Here is a 24,500-nt window from a genome sequence, read left to right as displayed (position 1 = left end):
TACGTATGTATGCATAGGTATGTATTTAATATGTATGTACATATAAGGCACCTGAGTACCTCAGGATGCAAGGAAAGCACCCGGTATTTTGCATGTAAAGCGGCATAACTATATTTAAACTTAGATCATGCACTGCATGGCCGCCTGTACGAATAGAAATTCTAGGAAGGAATGCCTTCGAATTTAGAGTTAAACGTTACCGAAATTCCGAGATATCTCTAAATGGTAACATTATGCGATTTCTACTTGATAGCCTACATAATTCACGCTTTCTCTTTCGTTCAAACTATTTACACGTTATATACTTGCGTATAAAGTGTGCGCGTGTATAAAGAATAATTAACTTCTTTTTCAACATAAAAATATTCGATATGCGAACGTAATCAACATCGTACCTATATATTATTATCCCGTAATAATTAGTTAAACATTAGGCAGTTTTAAATTCAATATTTAATGACTGTATTATATTTAATGGACGTATATTTCGCACACTGCGCACAAACACGAAGAAATAATTAGTTTAATTTGCACATTTTTCGCTTGATTAAAAAAGTAAGTATAAAAAAAAGTTGTAAAATTTCCTAACCGCTTTTTCTCTACATTCTTCCCACATACTATACCGCGAACCAAACGAATCACGCAACGTAGTAAAAGTAAATTACGGAATAATAAGATTATTGGCGAACGCGCAACACCACAGCGTATCGTGCGGGACGTCAGACCGCAGAGGGTTAATTATATACCTACAATGTACGCGCACTTACTGAACCGAGTCCCGTTCTAACGTCGATATTTATCGATAATTCAACGACGCGTAAAATCGATTTTTGCTCCTCTTTTCAATTCCCTATCAATCTCGATTCTTCTTATTGTATTTTCCCTATTATAATTCAAGCCTCGATATACAATATAACAAATAATAATCGAGTTAAGAAAGGAATATTCATCGCGTCGCTAATAAATCATGCAAAATATTATGATGCAACGACAGTTTAATAATAGTAACCGGAAAGAAACTAATATTAGCCGTTAAAAGTAGAGTTTTTTTTTATTATTTTTTTTTTTCAATGGAAATATATATCGTTCCGCGTGATTCGTCGAAAAGAAATACATTTCTCGAATTGGACTCGATTGAAAATTTATTTCTCTTCCAAGAAAATATCGTTAAAACGATGTGGAATCTTATTGGAAAGGAAAATAATACTCGACGATGTCTCTATCGACTAACACGAACTCGCGTATCGATTCGGTAGGCCGTGTGTCCGCTGTTTGCACGACTATTCGCGTAACACCGTGATAACGGTAATTTCATTCGATTGAAAGCAAAAGAAAATAGGAAGAAAAATACGGGCCGCGAGACCTTTCTTCCCTCTCTCTCTCTCTCTCTCTCTCTCTCTCTCTCTCTTTTTCTCTTCTTCGGGGAAGAGATAATAAGTGGCTTCGTTTCAATGCGTAATGGTTCGAACAAGCGGATCGAAGTGAATATCTCCACTTGACGCTGCCATATATACGTTTATGGGACAAGCGATGATGTATTAACGTCATATCGGCGAATCTCTCTGCCAATAGATGAACTATACCGAATGGGCACTCGAGTCCTCCGGGCTCATTCGAACGATCCGATTTCCGTGCTCATTCGTCCGCTTTTAACCTATTTTATCAATAAAATAGTTTTATTGGGATTTTCAACAACAAAAATTTATTATCTCTCTACCTTTTGCAGTTCTCTAATTTTTTTTTTTTTTTTTTTTTTCCATTACCACCTAAGGCAATATTACATGGACCCTTTTGTATTATTACTTGATTTTTTTTTTTTTATATATACAGAAAATAAATTGTCCCAGAAAAAGGGACTTTATCGTAACTGAAAGGCTGACATCTTTTTTTCCCAGGTATTTGGAATATCGACATTTTATAGCCATACTTTTTTAACAACGCTGTAATTGAAGATTTATATCTTCAAATGAAACACAAAATATTGTAATTCTGTCGAATAAACCAATATTGATTTATTTCGTTAATATTTGTCTTTGATAAAGCGACTGACTACCGGAACACTCCGTATACGTGGAAAATAAAATGAGCTCTTTACGTGTTTTTCTTTTTACTATAATATATGAGCAAACCTGTGAACGATCTTTCTCCAACGCATCTTTGACCTTGTCAATTGGTTTGAATCTGTCAAAAATTAAGTGCGCGAGTCGAATGACATCTAACAGCACTTTCGCGAAAACCTCTTTATTATAGTTTCCAAATCCGTAAGATCCGACGTCTGGAATGATATTTATTATCGTAAAATACGATATCGAGAAGTCTTAAGCGTATGATGTATTTCGTTGTAAATCGAGACCCTTTATCCCCGTTTCTCTCTCCCTCTTAGCAACTTTTTGTAAAAAGCATCGCACGCGCACACGAGCAAGCGTTGCAGATATTGGTGTTTTAATACGATTTACGTTTAATCAATATCTCGTTTTTCCGTTACCTTCGAAGTGGCTCGCTACAGAACATTCGATAAATCACTCCAATGGAATATTTCAATCGAAGAGTTTTGTCCACTTGTTCGAAAGCATCTCTCTCTCTCTCTCTCTCTCCATTTCACCCTTTGCCCCGCACCGCAGATTCGTTCCGATGCTTTCATTTCGTTTTATATCACGCAACGATAATTAAGCACGAGCTCGACACTGTAATCTTTATGGACGCTTGCCGATTCGTTAAAACGAAACCCAAATTTCGTTCGTGAATCGACGTATGACGATAATGAATATTTTCATGCCAGTTCAAATTAAAGGAAGCGTAACGGCAAAAGAGTTTTGTACAACTTAATAGGTACATGTATGAAAGAGGATATTTTTATACGGTCTCCATAAGGCTTACAATTAATTAGTTTTCAATGAATGTCGTCTTTTGCCGACGACATTTCACATTCGACGCACGTTACCGAAGGAATAAAAACCCATCCGAGCCGAAAAATAACACCCTCGTTGGCGTTCGTAATTACGCGAGCTTTTTTAAATAGAATCACGTAGATGTGTACGATGCGTACACGGAATTCCTAGTTATTTAATATAATTTCGAATACGTAAGAGATTACATTGTAAAAATAGAAAAATAAATAATTATATGAATTCGCAATTTTCTCCAAATTTTATTCGCGTCTTCATTTTCAATCGTAAAATGAAAATGTATCAGTCGATAATAAATGCGTTAGATTTTTAATAATCGTTTTTAAACGAATAGAGCAAACTAAGTAGACGAAGTAGCAAAGCAACCTAGGCTGATGCGACGAGGCCGTTCGTTCACAGGACAGATTGCAAAAACAACGAAAGGTTCTTAAACTTTTTCCGAGTTACGGACACGGCAGAGACGCGAAACTGCTTCGATCTTCGTTCGTCCGTACGCGAAATGGACCGATAAACTTTTAACGAGGGAGAAAAACGGGGGTGAGCTCTCGAGATTTTATCTTTAAATACTGCCGTCGGGGTACCGTGGCAAATATTGATTTTCATTTCTATTAACGGCTTTATGCATTAACTCGACGGCAAACGAGAAGAGAAACAGAGAGAGAGAGAGAGAGAGAGAATCAAAAAATAAAAAGTAAAATGTACGCAAACTCGTTGGAAAAAATGAATAATAGTGAAGATTAAAGAGATTGAGATCGATGCATTTCACGGATTATTTTTGCATATCAAATAAACATGTTAATAATAAAACGTATAATACTTCGTGGAAATATAATTAATAACGTTTTACGTGTATTACAATGATTATTACTCTAAATGTTATTTTTGCAAAAGAGAAGGAAAAGATTTCCACGATTACAAGCTACTACTATCCGGGATGGTTTCCCCGGTGAAGCTCGATAAACGTGGATATTCGTGCACGTTCGTGCGCGAGATGAACGAGGACACAAATCACGGGACGTTAAGGGGGATAACATCAGGATAGGAGCTACCCTATCGCAGACACTTGCATAATTGAATCGGCTGGATCTTACAAAAGATGCTGCATGTTACGAGTATGTACACGTACACGTATACTTACATATATAGTATAAACTCGTTAACGCGAGTAGAAAATGCAATAAAGGGATAAAAAGAAAGAGTTTAAAGATCGGAAAGAAGAACGTTGCGACCGGAAGTAAGGATAGTTCCTTGGCGAAAATGGTCGGGAAGAAAAAGAGAAATAGAAAAAGAAGTAGAAGAAAAATAGCAGACTCGATTGTACGATTTTATGCGCATGACCATGAACCGAAAGAAGGAGGAAGCAACGTAAGTCCATTTCCTATAAAAGTGATATTCCTTTAGAAGAAACGGATATCAGTTTTGTGGAAAATGGACTTACGTTGTTGCTACGTCGAAGGAAAACGTGCACTAGATCGTAGAATGGGGAATGCTCCAGAGTATGCCATTGACGCTCACTTGCCGAGAAAGTGTGTTCGATGAGATGAGATTCCGATCGTTCGAATCTATCGACAAAGCTTATCGTTGAAAATACAGAATTATAAGAAAATCGTGAGTGGAAAAGTACTTTAGACAAAATATGAGAGATGTTACAAAAAGGATAAGTGAAACGAAAATGTGTTTAGATGGTTACTTATTTTATTTATTATATTATGTTCGAAAAAACAATCCGAGTGGCTATATTTGAAATTAGAAATGTTCAATGTTAATTAAGTATTATTTGATACGGATCTCCGTTGCCAAATGTTTTACATTTATCACTTTTTTCGACACGCGAAGTATTTAAGAAACTAAAGAATTTACTAAAATCCGCGGTGTGTGACTTATTAATGCTAAAATAATACTCGCTGAGGTAGATTTGAAAAGAAAATGAGTGTATCGCTAATGTCCACTCGTTCGTTTGTTCATCGCAACGAGAGCGGTATTAAGAGATCAAGGATTTTCTCGCTTGAAACATAGGTGGACAAAAAAAGGACGCATCATTTTTAAAGCATTTTTCTCGCAGAGTTCACGGATTAATAAAAAGCTTTTCCCCTAGCGTCCTGGCAGCGTTACGAGAGTTACACTTTCGATCTTACTTCGCTTCGAAAAAGGTATCTCCCTTTTCACAGATACGAGGGTACACGTGGCTTACACGCAGTAGCATCCTTATAAATTTTAGTAGACAGGAAGACATACCTCCTGTGAAACCCGCCCTCCCCCCTCTCCACTACCAGCAGCATCGCCACCAAATACCCCTCTATTCATCGTAGAAGTCGATATTCCCCTTGGCACTTCGTCCCGCCTCCTATTTCTACTCTTGCTTACTTATTTTGCTTTCCTTCTCCCCCACTACCATTCTCAGAAAGCTCGATTGACCCTTTAGATTCTCCAACAAATCTCGAAAGGATACGTTTTTCCAATAAAATCGATAAATACTTGAAAACTATGGAAAGTATAAATGACAATAATTATTTATTTAGATACTCTTTATGGAACCGAACAATTTTACTTATTAATTGACTTCCTTTCTCGGAGTAATAAATTCGTTTAAAGAAAAGTAACAAGTTTGTATCTTATTACGAACGATAGCGTAAGAAACTTTCTATTCCGTGTCACGATGTAAAGGATTCATCATTTCTTAGTTTCATTTTTAGTTTTCCTTTTCTCCCTTTCTTCTTTCATTCTTTCCGATGAACAAACATTTAGCGTGACGCTCGGAAGTAAGAGAATTTTCCGAGAAGTAACGCTGGAATTTGTCGTAACTTTTTTCGGACGAACATTCGTATAAATACACGAATCAGATGAAAGTGATGATCAGGCTCAATAAGAAGTTTCGGAATACGTAAGAAATAAATCTTCGTTTTCTTCTGACCTATTTTTCTGACCTATTTCTTCTCTCTCTCTCTCTCTCTCTCTCTCTGATTTTGAACGGGAACGTGACGCTTTCCATGAAAATGTTCAGCTTATCTCTCTCGAGCTCGCGGGAATGTGAACTTTTGAAACTTCTGTTTATCGCTAGACAATAGACGTATAGATCTTCGTTTTTCGTTAAAGTTGACCAAAAAGCAAACAGCCCGTTTGCTCGTACCTTCCTTTATATCTTCGAACTGTTCCTACCGAAACAAGTTGTAACGCTTTAACTGCGCGAAACCACCTACTTCCCGTGTTATCGTTCTCTCTCTCTTTCTCCTCTCATCCAACGATGACGGTCCTCTCTAGTCACCCTATTGATCCCACACTTCGGATAGTTAAGTTCATTAATCCGACTACGATTCGTACGACATACGTAATCGTATACGTGATCGTTGACCATTAAATCCGTCCAATTGTTTGCTCTCTTCGTTCGTTCTTCTTTCATTTTCCTTTCTTTTCTTTCCTTCCTTTTCTTTTCTTTCTTCTTTTTATTCTTATTATTTTTCTTCTTACTTCTTTCTTCGACGCGAATTTACGAGCGGAAGTTTGAGTTTACGAGGAAGGATTAAAGGTTCGTTAAAACGTTAAACGAGGTTATTTGAGAAAAGAAAAAAGAACGATAAGAAAAGGAAAGAAAGAAAAGGGTGTATAATTTAGATTCGAATTCGTTGGTAAGAATTCTTTTTTTCCTCCCTTTCTTTGCGAACTTTCCAAGTGGCTATTCGATCGATGAATCTGACGACCTTGAAAAAGGCTCCAGGCAAGTTTTTAGGTATCCCGTAAGGAAAAAAAAAAAAGTAGCGTAGCTTGTAGATTCCTCTCCCCTTCGAATCGACAACCATCAGCAATGCAAACGAGCACTTTGCGATCCGTCGCACGATACAAATCGTAACGCGTATCTCTTTCTCTCTTGCCTCGAGCTTCCTTCTTTGGATTGCTTCGATTTTGTCTACTACCCTCGTGCAATTTTTCTTCCCGAAGAAGAAAAAAAAAAAGATAGAAAAACTCGAAGAAGAAGAAGAAGAACAAGGAAAGATGGTTGAAACCAAGTCGAGACAAAGAAGTATCAAGAAAAAAGGGAATGACGGAGAATGAGAGAATTATCGAAGAAATTCTCGCGAGAATTTGAAGAAAGTGTAGAGAAGAGGAATACGAGGAGAATACGAGGAGAAAAAGAGGGTGGGTATTTTTGAGACGAACGTTCGCGTGACCAGCGTTGGACGATAGGGTGGTTTACAACGCGTAAGAGAAGAAGAGAGAGAAGGAGAGAATGAAGGGTGACGAAGATAAGCGATGGAAAGGTAACAAGAGAGAGAGAGAGAGAGAGAGAGAGGGAGGGAGCGAGGGAGAAGGAAAAGGAAACGAAGGGAGAAAGAGAGTGGAAGGGGGTGGAAGGGGTGGGATGGTTGGCTGGTTCTGGGGGCGTAGAGTGCGCACGGGGGAAGGCTCGCGGATCGATTCAGCGGCTCGAGTCGAGTTGAGACTATGCTTGGGGACTATGCTCTGCTATGTGCCTTTCTCTATATGTATGCGGCACACATACACGCTACCGCACACCCACGAATAAAAGGGACACCTTCCCGTACGCGAGAACGTACGTGCGAGAATGAACGGGAGAGAGAAAGAGAAAGAGAGAGAGAGAAAGATGGAGAACATTTTCCCTCGCAAAACTTCACGGTGTGTATCTCGCTATCATTCACCTCTACCTATATATGCATGTACGTATGCGTGTAGTATGTATGGTACGCGCGCGTGCGTACCTACACGTATACGCGCTAAACCTCGTACGAAGAGAAAGGAAGAGAAAGAGAGATACGATTATTCGAGGTTCCACGGAGTAAGCGAGAGAAAGAGAAACGAATAGAAACGTGAAAAAGGTCTAACCAACCGGGCGTGTTGCGTTTAATTGGGTTTTATTGAGTTTCATTGAATGCCAGTTGGTTTTGTTTAACTTTTCGAATCCTGATCTTGTAACGCCCTCGTCGTGCTACCTCGCAGCTTACGATCTTCGATTTTTCTTTCTAGCAATATCGTTTTTATAAAAAAACAAAATATCCTCCCTTGACAAAATATCCTCCCCTCCTAATATTTTTCTTTCTTTTCTTATAATAACTTTCTTCCTAGCGTGTAATCGAACATTTTCTATATAAGTGATATCGATGTTTCCAAATTGAATACACTTTGCGCATTTCTCGTTTAAATGCACCCTAATCGATGTGCCTCCCGTTTCTATTGTTTAATAGCTATCATCACGATCTATGTACACTATTGAATATTGAACGAGAGATCCCTAGAGCTCGAAACGATGCCATGATGTATAATAATATACGTTTTATGCGAAATAACATGTTAATTACTCGCGAGTAATAAATTAATTAGGATACGTCGGGACTGGATCGTGGTGGGGTAGGTACAAAACGAAACGGAGTAAACGAATCATTTTTCTCTCTCATTCCCTTTCTCACCCTTACATACACACACACACACACACACACACGTAGGCAAGGTTGTAGTTCTTTTGCAGAATGTACATACAAGTATATAGATGCAAACATTTCTCCGCGTACGTACAGGTATACAAACACACGCATACTTTCTCTTAGCTGAATTACATTATGAATGTTAGTATATGTTGTGTTTATGTAGGTATAAGCAAACTGCAACGTTTAATTAATTTGAAGTTGCTGCGTCGTTAACGTTAAATCGACGCCACTTATTAACCAGCCGTTCGTAGGTTCGTAGGTTCGTTCGTAGATTCGTTCGTAGGTTCGTTCGTAGGTTCGACCGAGCGCATCGACTCCGGTCGTTAGAGCTGCTGCCGTTCCACGTTTGCTGAATACGAGTTATTCGCATTGACATTTAGAATCGTAGGGAAAGAGAGAGAGAGAAAAGAAGACTCGGAAATTAATTTCCGAATCGATCTCTCGTGCGAAACGCGAACGATTGGCTGTACGTTCGAGGAACTCCTACCAATTAAGAACGTTGCGCTTGCCTCGTTCGTCCCTAACAATTAGAGTGAATTATATTTAGCAGCAACTATTAAATAACGTTACTCCGTAATTATCTTTCGCTTCTGTCGCGAGAAATTTGGAGACTCTGAAAGCGTACGTATACTCTATGTATACATATACATATATGTGTTACAGTGTACACAGTGACACGACGACCCATGCGATCTCTTGCACCGACTGACTAAGAGAGACGGATGATACGAATGTATACAGATATCTCCCTCTCTCTCTCTCCCTCTCTCTCTTACACCGGTAACGGTTATACGTGTACGTTGCTACATTCAATATCTATGTGCATGCCCGTCTATGTGTTTGCGTCTATATAGAAGAAGAGGTCGAGAGAGTAAACTAGAGGGAGAGAGAGAGACGATCTCTCGCCTCCGTAAGCGCTTCTGTCAACCATACGTCGGCTGCATTTGCAGTTGCAGCCGCATTGCTCGCGCGCTGCAGCGTCCCTCATGGCCGGAGTTGCAGGCCACGATGCGACTGTGTGTTCGTGGTGCATGCCGTTTGTCACCATTCAAGACGATGACGTCGAATGCCGCGCGAGTCTCACCGCACTGGCTCGATGCAAGCTCCAATGTTTGAGAGAGAGAGAGAGAGAGAGAGAGAGAGAGAGAGAGAGAGAACTTCGAAGATAGAGTTGGCGATAGAGTTTCATCTGAAATCTTGAAAGGTACCAAGAGACATAGACAAACTCTCTTCCTTCTTCCTACTAATTCCTAATACAATTTCTTTGATTTGCTCGTAGATTCTTCTAATATAATTTAGCTCATATATTTATAGTGGAGTTAATAAACTTATTAAAAATATATATTTTATTTGAAATATTTATTTTATCTTCTCCAAGTATTGTATTTTTTCTTTGCTCTATTGAATAATTTACACGTCGTCAAGTATTCATCTTAAATTGAGATACTTTTATCCAGGCTTATGAAATTCTTAAGTCGACTAATTTTCCGAAATTGTTCTCGATAGATCCTCTCGACCTCGACTATCGATCGTTGATTAAATATTATATACATATATGTTGTATTTTAGGACAAACGATGGGAATAACATGTAAGTTGAAATACTTGATAGAATCAGATTGGAAAATCTTTGAAGAACAATACGAAATTATCGACAACGTCAGATTACTTTTTTTCTTCTTCTTCTTTATTCGATTAAAAATAAATTAAAATTCGCTGAAGAAAATTCACAAGTTCGTCACTCGATATTCGTTGCTGAAAGCTTAAATCGTGAGATATTTTTTTAATTACCGAAACAATAAATCCTTCGGCGAATCGATCGAGAACGAACTCGTTAACGATTTGTTCTTTGACGTGACTACTTCATCGAGGACGACGAAGAAATTAATTTTAGATGAAAATTAGCAGCAGTCCGAGAAAAATCGAGAAGTTTCAAGTTGGAAAGAAGGCGAATTTATCTTATTCTTTCAAAACGAAGTTATTCCAACTTGTAATTCACGTATACGTAGGGGGTGGTAAAATGGGGTGGATTAAAGAGGGAGAGAGAGAGAGAGAGAGAGATATCAATTCGCGAATTCAACCAAGTTCACAAATTAACCCAACTTAGTTCCGAACCCATAGATTACATTATAAAGTTCGCAACGTTCTGCATACTATTTCTTAGTTCTCTTTGAAATTAATTTCATATTAGGAAGTGTTATATATCAAAGGAAATGAAATACGACATCAATTCGCATACGTCCAAATGAATACATAGCGAAATATACAAGTGGGAACGCGTTCGTACTTGTGTTTAAAGGTTAATAATATAAATGCTAAAATAAAATGAAAAAAGAAAAAGAAATAAAATTGTTTTTTCGTATCCCGAAATAGAAAAGAAAAGATGGATCGATTTCTCGGTAAGAAACGTTCAGGATGAAACGCAAAAGTTCCGATGGTCGATTCTATCGGGGAAAGGTAAAAAAAATTCAATATCTCGACGAGACAAAAAGGGGAAAGGGTAGTGGCCGTTACGTCGGAGAGGTTAATTTCCATAACGTTCGCAGAGCCGGCAGGTTGCCAACTGACCAATGTTGTCCGTTTGAAAAAAGGAATCGATACGCTTGATACAGAAATTTAAGCGAGCAAACAAAATTGTCCACGGGGACGAGAGCTCGTTAGGATTCTCGAATAATTTACTTGAAAAAAAAGAAAGAAAATGAAATAGAGGGAGATTCGTGAATGAGAAAGAGTTCAAGAGATAGATAGAGAGACGGATAGATAAAAGAAATGGTAGCAGCTGGGGTTTTGTCCCGCGGACATACTTGAAAGAGTGGCCGAGACAAAGGATATCGGTGATCCAATAGAGTCCTTCTGCTCACCAATCTGTACGATGTAACTGCATTGTGTCTCGTGAAATCAACAAGATTATCCTTTGACGGAACTGAGCCATCTGTGCGGCAGTGGTCGACAAAGTCCGATTGTATATAGTATCTTATGCCGATATCAAGGAGCTTTCGGACAAGATACTACGGATTTATCGTCGCGAACGAACGTGATAGGATAAACATTAGCAAGATTACACGCGAGACCCGTCGGAATAACCTACCTGACAAAGTAACACCTGCCCACCACTTTCTAACTGTTTCCCTATAAACCGATACGAGCCTTCGCGATCGATACACCGATTTATTATTTCTTTATCGCGAATAAAATAGCCGTAGTTGTGTAAAACGAGCGAGACGTTTATGTTCGTACCTTCTTAAATACGTAAATAAGATTGTTTTATTAAATTCTTAGAATGAGAGAAAATTCGCCAACCGACCTATATAATTTCTTGGAAAACAGCTGTACGGCGCCTCGTAGTCGTAAAAAAAGTCTTTCTATTCTGGTGCACGTTCCAAGCACCTGCATAAAATTCTAGAAGAGAAATATGTATGCTTAAAGAGTCATCGACAGTAACTCTCTTTCTTACGATATAATAACTTACAGTCTCAACTATTTTTACAAATTAAAAATCTAACATAAAAAAGATATATAGAAAAGTTACATCAAAAAGTTTCGTTAAAAGATAGGTACTACGTATTACGATCCAGTTCTTTCGATGGAATAAGAAAATTATGAAACAATAATAAAAATGAACATTTTCGAATATCTAATCAATTGCATTCAGCTGATCCCTTCAGCACTCAATCAGCATGCTGTAACTTTATGGAAAATACTTAGATTACGACGTGAAAGTTCTTTTATGCCCTGTGTTCGTCTCTTTTAAGAGACATCTTTGGAAAGAATGATCTTTAAGGTTACAGTTAAGAAAGCTGTTCCAAGTAAGGGAATAAAAGTTGTTCTGTCGTTAAATTTTCACGGATTACGAACGCACGTCTCCCTCTTTTCTCTTTCCTTCGAAAATATATAAGAATTATTAACGAGTGTATGGCGGAGATTGCAATTTCGTTAGTTCCTCGTAATCTCGCCTAACCGACATTTCAAGCTTTATACGAGCGAGAATTACTGACCCACCAAAGGGATGGAACCCTACAATCGGGACAAATGATAGGTTTACGGTAACACTTTCGCGTGCTAAATTACGATTCCAGTTTCTAGTTTCCAGTACCCAAGAGAGAAGCCTTCCATGATACGTGTAAAGTTAACTTTGGTATAACATAAGAACCCGAAATTACATTCAAAACTAGTAGATAACGAAATGTTAGCATTTTTCTTTGCGAATGATCTCGCAAAGAAAAATGTATATGTAAAAACATATTTTCTAATTCGATTACATTTCAAGAAAATTCTTCTACGACTTAAATTCACTTTCTCTATCATTCTCTGTCTTCCTCGTATCAACCAGTAACTCACTTGATATCGGTAATAACATTTAAATCTAGTCTCACTGACCTCAAGGAGAATCTCCCTGTTGGAGATAAGTATACATCTGTCGGCGATATGTAATAGCCTCGATAGGAAGGGTCCTGTTACATGTGTCCGTCATATGCAATAACACGCGATAACGCGAGATAAAGCGAGATAACGAAAAATAAAGTGAGGTTTATATCTACGCGTTTCACCGAACTGTCCCCGAATTGTAATACAATTCACAGGATCGTATTACTTAAACCTTGCTAGATTATCGTTCATTTTCGTATTTTTCTAACGATGAATTAGGAAAATTTAAAGGGACGTTTCTTATCTTTCTAGGAATTATTATTACCTGGTTCAGTATGCACCACCGATTCTGCACTCCGGTGTGTCTCGTACAAGTAAACTCGATCGTCTTCTCTTCTTCGTTCTTGCGTACTAGCTCAACGTGGCACACTACACTGAAATCAGAATAAGAAGAGAGACTATGAAGATTACGAATACGGTGTCGTAACGAGAAAGAGCAGTAAAATGTGTAATTATAAGTGAAGGAGCTCGTGGTACACGATGCACCTAAAACACTCCTCCTTTTCCTTTTCCTTCCCCGCTTACCCCCTTCCGTTCTCGAGTACTTTAGATATAAAGGCAATCTCGTTGTCAACGGGGAGCTCGTATTACGCGTGCTATAACGTTCGCCGGTACTATGTTCTTCTATTCGTCGTCTACGTAAGCGGTGATGTAAGTTAATATAGTCGACGATTTTCTCTATGTTGATGTTGTATAGGGATCTAGGTGGGTTGCCATTGAACGTTCTAACGAGTTACGAACGCACCAATGAATGAGATCTATTGAGGACACAAAAAGTGAATGCAAGTCGGAACGACGTAGTCGCTCACTTAAACTTTTCTAAGCCGAGCTTTAAAATGACAAGTAGTCCCCCAATATAATATCTAAACGCGTTTCTCTCTTCTCTTCTCTACTCTTCTTTCCTATTTGGTAGTTTTGATAAAATGGCTTCATTTCTTCTGGAAATAACGTTCGCTCGATAAAAAGACAAGAGAAGGAGCTTTTATTTCGTTAAAATGTAACATCGTTGATATGAAAAATAAATTTGTTGACATTTTGTAAGGGAGAAAGGATGGAATACGGGTATGACCTATTTATCGGAAAAATAGCCCGTTTCGTCGACGCTTAAAAGATAATAAAACAGAATAGACAATGGCCAGTGGTATGGTATCACACCATTTACGAACGAACGCGAGCGAGCCACGCGATTAAACTCAAACGCACCGTATAAACACACGCGACGTGGCCAATCGCATTCGTACAGCAGCGGTATACATTGAAGTTATTACAGGAAGCAAGAATGATCGTCCCATCCTGTCTATATAACTATCCTCTAGGTACGGATAGTTAACCGTACATTGGGTGGTTCATTTTCGTTCCGACTGTTAGACAAACTTTTTCGTTAAATATTTTCTATGCAATTAACTTTTCCAATACTATCAAGCATATTCGTTACTCGATACAATAATGTATGTAAAATCATTTCGTAGACTCTTATCCGATAGAAAAAGGAAGAAATCAGGGCTAAGTGGTATTTCAAAAAATGCACGCGAGTCGATGATTTCGTTAACGCTCATACCAAAATAAACGTTTACGCTCGGTTCGGCTACAATTTGCCGCTCTTTAGCCTGATCCAGTGTATAGAGATGGCAAGATAACGACACCTGCGCTCGCTATTCGTTGGCACATTGCCAAAGCGAATTGTTACGGCATCCCGGCAAAAGCTATGCTGCTTTCGAGCACGCTACGAGTTTGCAACCGCGTGATCGAGTTGTCGTCAATTTCCCGACAAATTTTGCTTCTGCTTTCTCTACCCAAATATATATACACGTATGTGCATGTATTATTCTATGGACGCGTTTATAAAATATATGAAAATATGTGTTTACAAGTATTACATGTTCCAACTATTACATTAACAAATGTTCCAACAGAATATAGAAACAAATTTTGTAAATTCATTTCGAAGATAATTATTAATACATATCAACGGGGAAACTTTGACTTCGATTCACCATGACTTTGACTTTTCAAGCTGCTCCAAATTGAATAACCGTGAGAAAACGGCTTGCAATCGGTATAATAGGATTATCAACGGCGGGTCTTCGAAATGTTATTCGACTCGATTAGTTCGGGATTAGAGCTTATAATCCTGCGACGTCTCCAATGGCCTAACGAAAGGGAAGATCAGCACGTAGCGGTCTTCGTAGATCAATCATGATATTTATGTATATATGTGTGTGGGTGAATAGATGCATAAGTAGTTCCTAAGACAAGAGAAAATTGTAAAGTAGGTTTTTTTAATAATCATAGCTTTCATATTATTTGATTATTTGTCCTATGAACATAATATTGTATAAATAATACAAAATTATAATGAATTTTCTAATGTAAAAAAGGGTCGTAAATAAAAAGATTAAAATGTAATCGTAAAGAAATTAGGGATAATACCGATTAATCCAATTCACTTTTGTAACAATGTACATATCAAAGGCGTGTCCCATGAGAGACACGTTTAACGCGACCCTTAGAGGCTCGTTACCAGCACAGTACTACCGGTAGAGAATCGGTATTGGGAGCCCCCACCTTGGATTCCCCTACCACATTTAGCCATTGTACCGACTGTAATGCACGTTCCCTTTACCCCGTAGCATTCGCTAAGAGATAAGGATACTAGATGGGACATAGAGACAGAAACGCACGCCTAATCGCACATAGGAACAATGGACTCGCATCGTCATCACAGCGTGCGACTATTGCAGAAATTGCTGTGGCAAGCGGGGCCGATTGAAGATTCGATAACGATTCGGGGATGTGCGGAGAGAGTGCATGAGGGTGAACGAGGGTGAACGAACTATCCTTCCCTGCCTTCCTGACGTCTCAAGCATTGACGCGCGCTAATTAGGCGACTCGATGGTACTCCAGGACGAAAAGCGGCATTAACGAGTCTCATCGATCCACCACCAACGACGTTCACTTTCTATTTCTTTCTCTCTCTCTCATTATTCAAAAGATTTTGGCTGGAACCCACTTCCAATAACTCAACTTTCGATAATCAGAATGACTCATAAAAAAGAAAACTATCGTTTCACGATTGATTCCGATTGGAAAATGAAGAATAAAGTAACGAAAATGTGCGTGAAATCTTCTATGAGATATCGATGAAAGTACCGTTGAATATTTTCCTTTTCGAAATATTTCATCGTTTTATAATTCCTTTGGGTTATTATATCATGTAGTATATACATGGGTGGATAATTATTTTCAACGTGGTCTTCATTATTTTGTCGACGATTTTGAACGTCGAATAGAAACCATACACTTTGCGCCGAATCTCTTCTGGGGCAAGTTAGCCTTTTAGAAAGGGCAAACGACACCCCTGTTGGTAGTAATAATAATTGTCGCACGGCGAAAGGGGTGGCCGGCCTGCTCGACTGTTTGGATATCCAGCTTGCCGTTATTAATGGGGAACGAAACAATTTCGTAACGCAACCCGGCTTATTATAATCCTCGCTTTATATATATATATATATCTTCGCGCCATTTCATCCCCTTTGCCTCTCCTACGATAAACACGCACCCATTGGTATTGTGTCTCTTTTTCTCACCCTCCCTCTCCTCGTGTATCTGTCTTTCATTCAGTTCCACCTTTGTTTCTCTCTCTTTCTATGATGTCCCTCTTATTTTATACGTCACGGATATAACTACTTGTACGATAACATTCACCCTTTAATACTAAGGATTATTACAGCTTGTTTGTCTTGCAAATCGATGGGTCATCTTCCTGGGAAAGAAAGCTAAGTCCCTTTTGTTTTTTTTCTCATTATACTTTTACAATACTTTTTAATATAGCTACACGTTACTATAGTATGTATATATCTGGTTTTTTTTTCTTAAAAAAGACTTCTTTAAAATAAAACAAAAATAATAGCTACGCGAAATATATTAGCCGATGTTAAAATATAGAAATATGGTTTCGAGTCGATTCGTTGAACGGAAAACATAAATGCACCCTTCGCGAACGATGATTTTCATTTATCGTATTCGAGCAAGAAGAGAAAGAGAGGAAAGCTCTTGATGCTTGCAACTTCGTTCAATGTACCAAAGCCAGGGGAGGAAAGGGAATCATTAATTATAGATATTAAAGGTTGCCGCGGGCGGATGCGTCTGTTTTCCATCTCTCTCTCTCGCTCTCGCTCTCTCTCTCTCTCGCCCTCTCCTTCCATGCTCACAGAAAATTAGTTCGGTCCAAATGACAGAGGTTCTTTTCCGAGTCAGCGAACTGATAAATGTGGCTTCCTAGTGCAGAAAGTACGCTCAAAAATGTATTCATCCCATTAATTTAATTAACTCTAGGTCTAACCTGATATCGACTTAAATTTTCTAACGGAAAATAAGTGGAAGTCGTCGATTCGTCGATAGGTTAGAGGAGTCACATGCAATCTGCTTTTGATATTCACGTTGAAACTCTTCTCTACCACTATTACTCGTCATTCTATTCTCCTTCGATTACGTTGGCCGTTCGGGTAGATTAATCGATCAAACTATTCAAAAGATATTATTACCTTATCCTCGACCTTGATTCTATTTAACAGAGAGTTATTTAATCGTACGTCACTTTATCGAAAATCGACGCGAAAATGTTTTTTTTGATGAAAAAGTAAAGAAAATAAATTAATACCAAGGTTCATTTTTGTCTCGTATAATAATGTGAGATATCAGAAAATAGAGAATATTGTTTGATTAACTCGCCAAGATGTCCGCAGTTAGTTTAAGGAAGCTCCAGAACAATATAATCGATATCTTCGCCAAACTTCCTTCAGACTGTTTACGGAGTATACATAAAGGTCAGATTAGAATTGGAAAGTAGACCGGGTCGAAGAGAGTAGGAAGCCGATAGAAGGCAAGCCGAGGTGCCGGTTAGCTGAATCCGCGAAGAACTTGCTACAAGATTCGAGAACTACTCGGTTGAGGTTGCTGAGAAACTCGTAAGACGCAGACTCTACGATTTTGTTTAACCTAATGGATAACTACATCGATGAAAAACATTCGTTCCCAATTTGGAAGTTTATTGGTAAATCAATAAATGAAAATAGGAAAAATGATGAAGGAAAGCGAGAAAGTCACCGTCGTGGATCGAACCCTGGCTTAGCAGGGTGGTTAGCAAGGGCCGAGTTGCGAGCTACCACTACTGGCAGAAGCTGCTCGATTATACGGAAGGCCTCGAGGGAAACGAGAAGAGGTAGAGACCGATCCTAAAGCTGTACATTTTCCAAACGTATCCCGAACACCCTGGTTCCAACGTCGAATCCCACGGGATAAAACGAAGTCTCTGCTGCGGCCGCCGTTCTCTCTCTCAGACCCTGCTTTTCGAGCAACCGGTACACGTACGTGCGGCCAGCGGCAAGTGGTTCCTCCCGGTTGCGGGAAGAACAGTAGACCAGGCCGATGGCGTCGACCTTTGTACCTTAGAAGCAACACATCCAAGTAACAGTAGCAGCACACCTTGGCAAGTCCTTTCGCGCGTAACGCTAGACACCCCTAACATTCACGAACAAACGCCCGGGGCTCGCTGCTTCCTGAATACTTTATTTGGCCGCCACCACCGTCGCCTTCCAACCACTCCTTCTTTTTCTTGTTCTTTTTCTTGTTCTTTTTCTTTTTCTTTTTCTACTTTCGTCTTACCACCTTCTGATCTTCCCTTCTACACTTTTCTCTCTTTCTCTTTCTTTGTCTGTCTCATTTTCCCTCCAACGAGTTTCCACAACCTTTGATGCCCCTTTTCTCTCTCCTTTTCCTCTCCTTTTCCTCTCCTTTTTCTCATTTCACCCAACGCCGTGCTTTTCTCGTTACACTCGTACGTACACATCTCACCTGTTGTCCTCCTTCCGTTTCTGCCTTCTATCCTTCTTTTTAACAGACACTACGTCTCTCTTCATTCTTTAAACATGGAAATGCCGTTCCACCTTTCGATGACGTCGTACTTTTTTTATCCCTTCGTCTTTTCTTATCCACAGCTATACTAAATGTTCGTTCCGTCTCCTTTCTTTTTTTTCTTTTGTACAAAGACGAGAAAGAAACATAGCTTCCTTTTATTCCGTTCTTCTTTCTTACTCTATTACTAGCCGTTTTTCTTTCTTTATCTGCCTCTCTCTTTCTCTCTTTCCATGACATCTCCGAACCCCTAAAAGCTCGATGTTTCATCCTTCTTTTATCCAACGTATAAAACCCCGGCAACCTTCTTCGACGTTCCTTCTCCACCTACAAACTTTTCTGCCTACCTATCTATCTACCCTTCTTTAATCGCACGAATTTATCTCCGTTAGGACGTACCAGGAAGAATTCTATACCGTTTCCATCTATCCTTCGCACCTTTCCAAGCTTTCCTACCTAGTCGTAAATAACGCACGCACTAATGTAAGCGTATTTCCTTTCCTCGCGAAATGTCGAGCTAACTATCGATCCTCTTTCTCCTTGTCCTACGCTCATCTCGTGATAATCTTCTTAGCTTTACAACCACCACGATTCACTTTAATTATTCGCGAGATAAATCGAGCCTTGGCGAAAAAGAATTCCAACTCATTTCTATTTTCTTTCTTTCAATTCCTCTCTCTCTCTCTCTCTTTTTTTCTTCTTCTATTACTCTTTCTCTAGCCCGCTTTATTTCGGAACTTTCGAAAACTCCCCGCTGGGAGTTCTCGTAACCATCGGTGGATGAACGTGCCGTGCCGTTAAACGTTTCCGTTTATATACGAACTTTCACGAGGAAAAAGACTCCACGTCATTATCTCCCTTTTCTTTTCCCTTCTTTTTCGTTTGACTTTCTTTCCAATTTTTCCTTTACACCCGCATACGTTACTTACGTACGTTGGAAGAAAGTAAAATTTGCAAATTTTTCCCTCATAAAAACTACGAAATACAACTCGCTTTGAAACATAGTAGTATTGAAATATATGGTATTGAAATTTTCCGAAAAATTCTCGTTCGCTACGATTTATAATAATTTGTCAAATCGAACTGGATATTTCAATAACAATAATAATAATAATAATAATAATATGTTGAGTGTAGTTCTAGTATCAATTACTATGTCTAGAAAGGACTACAAACCGTACGGAAATACTTTAACGAGAGGACCGATCGTCCCTCGTGGCCGAACGTCCGAAATATCGATTATGCGAAAGCGTGGCCCTGGAGCAGAGGCTATTTGTATGCGCGGAGTACCACAGGATTAGAGAGTCTTGGGCAAGGTAGGTGTAGATACTAGATGGAATGTTAGACCGCAGAGAGACGTGAACGACGATAGCGAAATCGTCTTACCAACGGAAACTACTGAAAAACAGGATATATTCTATCGGATGTTTTTAGCTCTTATCAAAAATATAAAATGCCAAAGTTTTTTGTCAAAGAAATAAATTCTATCAAAAAATAATAATACATATAGAGTAAATTTTGATTCATTTTTTTCTCATAAATATCCTGATTCTCTGAATTTACGTAGCAAGTGGAAACTTTTGACAGGCAGTATATATTCTTATTCTTCCGCAAAATGTAAAGGATAAATACATATATTTATACGGGCATCGAATCTAAAGTTTGAATATATCATGGAGAGATATTGTTATTTCTCAACGAATCGTTGTAATTTCGTTAACCGAACGAAGCATCGAAAGTGCTCGGTGGAAAACGTGAGAGCTTGCAAGCTTGTACAGGACGAAATGAGATTACGTAGGATGCATATCGTCCCCCTTTGGCTTAGCCACTGGAGTTCTTCGTTAATTTTGCATGAACCTTTCGTGGGACAATTCCGAGGTGATAGATAGATAGAGAGAGAGAGAGAGAGAAAGAGAGAGTATGGCGCGAAACGTACATTTCCGGAACCTAAATCCTCGACAAGGACGATCGGTGATTTCATAGGGAATTAATCGAACGGTGGGGGGTAAATTCGTGTGCGCTGGTATTAAAGGATTTCCCAACGGTTGCTGATAATTCGATTGTACTCCCTACTTCTCTCTCTACACGTATACAACAACGCCTATTCGACGATGCTATTTCGAACGAAACGCCTGTACGAAATGAATCACATCGGTGCTAGGATTCTACTCTCTGGTTACTGGAGCACGGCGAAAACAATAAAGCCCGTCGAAGATTTTGAAATATGACGTAGGAAAGTTAATAACTTGGATTTCTATCTGCGCTATAACATTCCCTTTCCAAATTTTCCCACGAAATGAGAATCAAATGTCGAGGAGAAACTTTCTTATCGAATTTTCTCCATTAATTTAATAAACATCTGAAGACTATCTATTTACGAAGTAAAAAAAAAATGAACGCGTAAAGGTCGCCTTGACTTTTCGTTTTTTAATTCATTTCCATCTATCATCGATGTCAAATATTATCGTATCAGAAATGATATAAAAGTACAGAAAAATAAAGAAAAAGAAAGATGAAATTTACATTCGTTTCATCTCTCGCTTCGATTTCCTCATTTTGACCAGGAAAACGCCAACTTCGTTTCCGTTGATTCATTAAGTCGATTAAACGAACCGAATATTCGAGAGAAACCTAGTTTCAATGGAACATGAAAATTTTCTCCGCTATAACTTTTGATACAGATTTTACTCCGAGAGTCGTAATGTAAAGCAATCCGAAGAAAGTCGAACGAGCAACTAAATCTTGCGGATTAAACTTGCCGAGGAAGGAGGGAGGAAGGAAGGGAGGGAGGGAGATAGGTAGATGGGTAGGGGAACTGATAAAACCGCTTACACGTTCTACACCGACCAAACTTACCCTTTCATTTCCGATCATAGAACAATCGATAATCGTTAAGTAATACTCATACTGTATTCCATTATAACATACCACGCCGAATACTTTGGTTATTAATACGAATTCTTACAAATTATTCGCTAACGAATCACTTTTTTGATCTCACAAGCTAAAAAAAATAGATTGTAATATTTATTAATTAACGAGAACACGCGATAACTAAATTTACTTATTATAATATAATTAAAATATAATATATAAATAAATATATGTAGGAAAGGGAGAAGAATCACGTCTAAATGAAAGGATCACGGTGATCCTTTCATCTCATTCATCCTTAAATGAATGGAATACTTAAAAGAGAGAGAGAGTATCCTCCAAAGAGGAATCCTTTTCTTTCTTTGGATTGGTCGTCTCTGAGAGGAAATTAATTACCGATCGAAGACTAGCTAGCCGCCGCTTTAGAAAAAAATGGAAGGAAAAAATCCATTGAAAATGGGATCGGCCATGCGTTCGGGCGTTTTCGTAGAGATAACGAAAGCAAAGCGAACTGGAATATCGTCGAATGTAAAAACGGGGCCCTCTTTATTTTCTTCTCTCTCCGTTCGATATTCGAACGTGTCGGTGCGCGATTCCCACGGGATAAGACGATTACCGTCTATTTTTTCAGCTAAATTTATGCCATCAACGAGCAGCCGTCGCCGAGAGCGACAATATTATCGTTACCCTGCTGGAAAAAGCAATTATCGACCTTGCGACTTTCGCGTGGCACTTCCATCTCTCTCTCTCTCTCTCTCTCTCTTTAGCAAAACGAAGCGCGACGGAGCACAAAGAGCACGAAATTCATTACGGATTTTCGGCATAATCCAACGAGAAACGACTTAATACCACGACGAGATACCGCCTATCCGAAACGCTTGTGCGAGTTTAAGGACGAATGCGTCCACCGTTCCGCGATAAAACCTTTTTATTCCTTCCTAGTTTTTCTTTCAAGGTACCGCGCAACCAACAAGATCTGTATCCGAATAGGTATCCTTTCTCTAATAAAGAATCTTTCCGATCGAAAGTTCACGCTTTACAAATGGAATAGGAAATTCGTTCTAGCGTAATAAAGATTATTTTAAGATAAAAACATCTATAAGAAATTCTTCTTTCGCTAGGGATAAAAATAATATAATGTTTGCGCGGTGACCGTCTAAATAAGAGGAAAAAAGAGGAGAAGCCGTGCCCAAGAGGAATATCCGAAGGCACTCGCGTAATAGGCTTAAGTTATTAAAGGGTAGTGGTAAGAGGAAATATACGGGGTCTCGACAGGTGCGAGCACCGCGAATTGTCGCTCTCTTGCAGCCGTACACAACCTGGAAAAGTTATTCTTTATTCAGTGAATTTAGCTTTTAACCTCGCGACGTACAAGAACAAATAGAAAAATATAGAAAAAGAGAAAGAGACAGAGAGGGAGACGCGGCTTCCAAGCGGTTACCGTCAATTTAACTCTTTGCACTCGAGAGGTTACTTTCGGTCACCGCTTGGTTTAACACGATAATTCGAGCGATAACGTTGTTCATTTAGGTTTTCGCGAATGCATTCAACAATATACATAAGTGCAAAGCAACGATCTTAAATGCGTCATTTACATGCATCGTTGAATCATAGTTTGAACTAGACAGTCGGTGACAACAGGAATATATTATTTTCAACGGAGCCCAATACGATGAAGGAATCGGTTCGAAATGAGTTCGATTTTTCTTCGATAAAATGGCCGGCCATTCTATTCGATCGGTCACCTTTTGACGCGTACAAATAAAGAGAAAAAAAAAGAAGGGGAGCTTCGACAATTGATATCGATCGATCGATAATCATTTTTATTATTATTCCCATTTAAAATACAGGTAAGAAAAAAAGAAAAAAAAGAGCACGCACGCGCACACGAATTAATATAATGTTATCGGTGCTCGGGAATTCAAATTCGACGAGCGCATTCCAATCGAATGAAATGTAATTCTCGGAGATATAGCAATCAGCGCTAATGGCATTGAATTCGCGCGTTGAGATCGCCGCATGGTGAAATAAAAAGAGTAAATAAAAAACGGGCTTGGAATACATAAAAATAAAAAGAGACAAAAATGAAGAGAGAGAGAGAGAGAGGAGAAAGGAAGAAAGAAAATAATAAAAAATAAAAAAAAATAAAAATAGCGCCCATACTATACCGTAACAGAGGATCGATCGAGGCAATCATATTCGACGAACAAACATCTCGATGCGGTTGACCGTTTAATTACTTTTTCACGGTTTTTTACATTCTAGCAAAAAATTACTCGCGGCCGTTCGTCATCGTTTCGAAAACGTATTCGGCTAGGTGTGGCTGCTCCCGCAACTGTATGAACAATTTTCCGCGATACCAACGGATTACGTTTTCACGATTCGTCCTTTCACGGAAGCTCCCGAGCTTTCTATAAACCTGCGGTTATCGAACCCTTCTTCCCAAAAACCTTTCGATTCGTAGCGTAAAGTTAACGTTAATAAAAGAACAAAACTACGAAGAACGAAAAATAATGCAATAATAGGTTTATCGAAGCCCATTAAAAGACCATTTAAAAGAACAAATAGTAATATACTATACGCGCGGGGTATATAATAGATAGAAGAGCAAATTGGATTAGGAAAATTAATATTAAGAAAAAACAAGAAAATTTATATTTAGAGAAATTTGACGTGCGAGAGCTAATGAAAAGTAACCTGAATTCACAGTTGCCATCTCGTTACGAATATCTTTAGAAAATGCCATTCAATAATTTACGTATACATATATAAATGAAAATAATCGGATATCTCTCTGTCATTCCTAATGAATGATATCAGAAAAGTCATTCAGAGAAAAAATCTTTTTCCTACCATTGTATTTTTATCTACCCGAGCATTCTACAAATTTTTTCCTAATGCATTCATCGTTCCAAATGGAAAAAGTCATGATATTCTAGTGTTTCTAT

General features: G+C 38.6%; 1 protein-coding gene across 11 annotated transcripts in view; it reads right to left on the bottom strand.

Annotated features, from left to right (window-relative positions):
• LOC122526224 overlaps positions 1-24,500 on the bottom strand; it is a 218,115-nt gene that overhangs the window by 151,214 nt on the left and 42,401 nt on the right. For 8 of the 11 annotated variants that reach the window (XM_043649484.1, XM_043649482.1, XM_043649481.1 and 5 more), the window contains exon 3: positions 13,031-13,139. The gene's annotated coding sequence lies outside the window, so the exon portion shown is untranslated. Of the gene's footprint in view, positions 1-13,030; positions 13,140-13,251; positions 13,410-15,195; positions 15,221-24,500 lie in introns of those variants that run through there. The other 3 variants (XM_043649488.1, XM_043649486.1, XM_043649485.1) reach the window with 3 other exon arrangements.

Source organism: Polistes fuscatus, unplaced genomic scaffold, assembly GCF_010416935.1.
Source record: "Polistes fuscatus isolate 324 unplaced genomic scaffold, CU_Pfus_HIC Scaffold11, whole genome shotgun sequence".
NCBI classification, from domain to species: Eukaryota; Metazoa; Arthropoda; class Insecta; order Hymenoptera; family Vespidae; genus Polistes; species Polistes fuscatus.
The sequence above is the reverse complement of the archived record's forward strand: the minus strand, read 5'-3'. Positions and strand labels throughout refer to the sequence as shown.